The sequence below is a fragment of the Hippopotamus amphibius genome, chromosome 6 (genome assembly GCF_030028045.1).
Source record: "Hippopotamus amphibius kiboko isolate mHipAmp2 chromosome 6, mHipAmp2.hap2, whole genome shotgun sequence".
Taxonomy (NCBI): Eukaryota; Metazoa; Chordata; class Mammalia; order Artiodactyla; family Hippopotamidae; genus Hippopotamus; species Hippopotamus amphibius.
Window position 1 is genome coordinate 117,495,738 of NC_080191.1, and position 4,407 is coordinate 117,500,144.

General features: G+C 49.0%; 1 non-coding gene across 1 annotated transcript; it reads right to left on the reverse strand.

Annotated features, from left to right (window-relative positions):
• Nucleotides 1-1,374: 1,374 nt before the first annotated feature.
• LOC130856171 (U6 spliceosomal RNA) lies at nucleotides 1,375-1,481 on the reverse strand. The gene has a single exon (XR_009054468.1). It is a non-coding gene; the product is annotated as a U6 spliceosomal RNA (small nuclear RNA).
• Nucleotides 1,482-4,407: the final 2,926 nt, after the last annotated feature.

The window sequence follows — 4,407 nt, forward strand, 5'->3', positions numbered from 1 at the left end:
ATGCTCCATGTCACGTAGAAGAGAACCATAAATATGGTTCAGTGGTTGGCAGGCAGGCAGCTGGGACATGGGATCAGTAAAGAGGTGAGGGGGGTTAGAATGTGCTGGGAATACATGAGCTAGGGGCTGGAGAGAATTCTGGTGGTCTGGGTCAAGCTCTGGAAAACATCTAAGATTCTTGCCTAGCATTCAGTCTAGGACTTATAAACTCACCTCTGTGTGAAGGGTCTGAATCCCAGAAGTGGGATGCTGGCCGTTAGGGAAAAGCATAGTGAGGCCAGAGGGGGATGCACAGAAATGGTGAAAGGGACCTGAGAGGATCTGGGTGGAGCATCGAGAGGGTCCCTCCCACACATCCCCCTCCGCCCTTGGGTGCGCTGAGACTGGAGCTGTCAGCGCGCCCTCTTGAGGCAGGTGAAGCTCTTGGCCAGCCTTGTCAGAAGATTCCCGTTTCTTGTGGGGGCTGGACTCCCCAGGCTCCATCCATGTACTCAGAGCCACCTTTTTTGGGACGCCTGCCTCTCAGTACCAACTCTAGTTTGGGATTTGGGCTTTTCTTGGGGATGGCGCTCAGCCAGAGTGCAGGTGCGATTGCCAGCCAGAACCTCAGCTGCCCCCGAAGGAGTGGGAAGCCCGGCAACCTGCGGAGAGGACAGACTAGAGTAAGGGAGAAACCTGTCCACCAGGCATTGTACACATGGTCAGCACGGAGGACATCGCTGGTCATTTAGTCCCCTCCAAGCGTCTCACACATGGGGACATGAGGCCTAGAGACATGGATGCAATCAACTCACTGGGGCTTCTTCAACCCATGGGCTCCTGGGCCTGGCCTGGCTGTGCTTGTGCTTTCATCACTGGTCATCATTCAGGTTTCTGCCTTCCTGGCTGCAGGAAATGGGGAAATATATTACTGTCTGATCACTACCTGAACACCCCCAAACAGCGTCCCATTGTTTGAATGCCCCATGCAGGGGAGGGTCTTCCAAGGAGGGGCAGGAGGTCTACCAACAGTGCAGCTGGGACTGACTGTGCTGCACAGCCAGCTTCTATTGGAACAAACGTCTGATTGAGCTGCCTCAGTTTCCCCAGTCTGATCAGTTCCTGGATATGAAAGGAGAAATGGCCCAGATTCACACTGGGGCCCCACTTCTCCTCCATTCCCTCAGCTAAAAGAATTCTTACCAAACCCTCTTCTTTCATTTTTGGGAAAAAAATACTCCCTACATTTAAAAGATGGGGCAGAGTTGGGGCAGGCAGCATTTAGCTCCCTCATGATGCCCTACACGTATGACCGAATCGCATTGACTATGGAAAAGTCCATTCTGAAAACCCACACATTTGACTAATGCATGTTTGATGCTCCAGTTTTTTTAAAAAAATATGGAATTCTCCATGAATTTGCGTGTCATCCTTGCATGGGGGCCATGCTAATCTTCTCTGTCTCGTTGCAATTTTAGTGTATGTGCTGCTGAAGCCAGCACAATGTTCCAGTTTATTCATCGGGGATAATACGTGGTATGGGTGGAATCTGTAGCAAACATTTTTTTTTTTTCTTTTTTTAAAAATAACAAATGACATCCTGTGGTCTCTCTTCCTTTTTTATTTATTTATTTTTTTTTACCCCAAGTATAATGCACACCGATAAAAAAGATGTACGTTGCATGTATCTGTGATAATAGCCGAAACCAAGGCAGTCTGGGGCATATTAACAACAGACTTATCTGTGGAGCAGCACCTTATGTAAGATGCATTTTCCTCTAGAGCCAAGCAGCATAGAATCCACCTACACAGCAGATAAGTGGCCCCTGGGCCCACGTGCAGCCCAGCGCCTGGCCTGCGGCTGGGGGAGTTTTCTCACCAACATAATTGACACAACAAGGGTAGGATTTCCATTTAGCACAACAGAAACTAACATGTAAATTGGCACTTGATGCTTTGCAGTCTGGCTGTAGTAATGTCACCTATGGAACCCAAGATAATTTCAGTGACATCTTTCTTTTCTCTTGGGGGGGGGGGAGGGAAGGGGGAGAAGTGTGCTTTCTGCCAGTGTTCATCTGACAAGAATAAATATTTGCAGGGCAGGTGGAGACAGTGTATAAAACTGCCCCCGCCCACCCCGCCCCAACAAAAAAGATACAGGGCTAAATAATGATAGACTACTTGGTGGAAGCTGATGGGATAACCTTGATTCCTTCCTTCTGGGTGGCCAGGGGCTCCTTAGACTGTGGCGACCAAATGGATCATCCAGGAAAGCCGGGCGCCGTTATCTGTGTAGCTCTGTGAGCCTTGGGTGCGGCCTGGTTAGGAAAGTGACGCTGTTCATCTGCAGCCCCGCCCCCCATCCAATCGCAACCCCTCCTCTTCAGCCCCAGATCCTACACCACACCCAGCAGAGCAGCAGCACTGCGGCTAGGGATTGGTTGTTTTTGACAGATGTGTGTGTGCCGTCACCCGCCGGGTGCTGATGGAGCCCTGCCCTAGGCTGCTGTCCGTCTCCCCCTCCCACTTCAGTTCCCCACTCCGCAGCCTTCCCGGGCTTCTTCGCCTTCTCAGCTGTTCTACCGTTGCTCTCTCCAGCAGCCCAGCATCGCTCACTTCCTGGAGCCTCCCTGAAACCATCCAATCCAACTGTCTCCACCGTTTGCCTTTTGCTCTTCATTCAGGCCTTGGGGCTCCTTGGGAAAGTCATGGAGATGGAGTCAACATCCAACCTCAGCTGGAGGCTCTGAGTCCTGTTGAACTTCTCTTCCTTGGGGCCCCTCCACGGCATTTCCCCAAAGGTGCCTTCAAGCCTGGAACCCGTAGGCTTGGTCTGTTTCTGCCTCCCCGTGTCTCAGGGAGGTGGAGTCTTCCCTCCAACTTTCATACTTTAATGACTCTGTAGCTTCTTATCCTCCCTCGGCCTGATTCCTTCTCTGATTATAGTTCTCTGCTTGTCTTCCTTTACTGGACTTTTCCTAAGAGTGGTCAGCATTTCCGCCTCCTTATTTTTATGGCCCCCATACCTCTAATCTTTCAACATTTAATGTCCATTTCTTCCATTTTGTGAAAATGATATTTTTGAAGGACACAGATGAGGCTGCATGAGACACAGATGATGGCTGTTCCTTAGGCTTGTGGCAGGATTTGTCTTGTGTGACCACCATATCCTTCTTGCAAGAGACAGAATAATGACCTTCCAAGGATATCCATGTTCTAAAACCTGGAACCTGTGACTATGTTACGTTATAAGGCAAAAAGGACTTTGTAGATGTGACTAAGTTGAGGATCTTGAGATGGGGAGATTATCCTGGATTATCTGGGTGGGCCCAATGTCATCACAAGGGTCCTTATGAGGAAAAGAGGGAGACAGGAGAGTCTAATTCAGGGAGGAGCTGTAACGATGGAAGCAGAATGATGCTGGGCCACGAGCCAAGGAATGCTGGCAGCCTCTAGCAGCTAGAAGAGGCAAGGAATGGATTACCCCTTAGAGCCTTCAAAAGTAACACAGCTTTGCCAATACTTAATTTTAGCCCCATAAGACCCATTTCAGATTTCTTCCCTTTAGGACAGTAAGAGAATACATTTGTATTGTTTTAAGCCACTAAGTTTGTGATAATTTGTTACAGCAGCAATAAGAACCAAATACACATTTCAAAACTCTCTTCTCCCTAGATTGTCACATCTAAAGCGATGGAAACTTCTCCTTCTTCTGCTGGTCCTTGTCACCCTGTTTCCTCCAAAATGGGAGTGTTTTAAGCCTCAACCCTCTTCTCTTGCTGTGCATTTAACATTTTCACGATGAATATTTGTACAATTAGTCTGTTTAATAATACCACTGTATTCAGCACATTTGGGGATACCTCCCTTCTTAGAGAATCTTCCTCAACCCACAGCCCCTGCTGGGTGGACAGCAGGCCTCTGACCACACCCCCGTCATAGCTGATTGGCACAGTGGTCTGCACCTCATCTAAGGGGAGCTCCTTGACCAGCAGGCCTGGTGCAGAAAATGTGAGTTGGGCCAATCAGATGCCCACTCTGGGGAATCTGTCTAAGTTTCAGTTCAAGATTTGCACTGCAGCAGAAAGACTTTGAAAGATTTGTGACTGGTGTGGCAATAAAGGGCTAAATAAAGTTTGGGAAGGGGGAAACTCAGAGGTGGCTGTTTGGAGGATGGGAAGGACGTGGAGGTAGTCAGAGAAGCTGAAGAGCCACTCCAGGGGAGGAGGTGAGAGCGTCTGTGTCTTGGAGTGCCTTTGGTTTTGCCTCTTCCGAGGCCTGGGAGTTTTCCGTGTTTCTCTGAGGCACTTTGTGTCCTTACAGGACTCCTCTTTGACTTGAGCTAGTTTGAGTGGATGTCTGTTCCTTACAATCAAAGATGCCTGTCTAGAATGACCTGTATTTATTTGCCCAGTTGCTCAAGTCAGA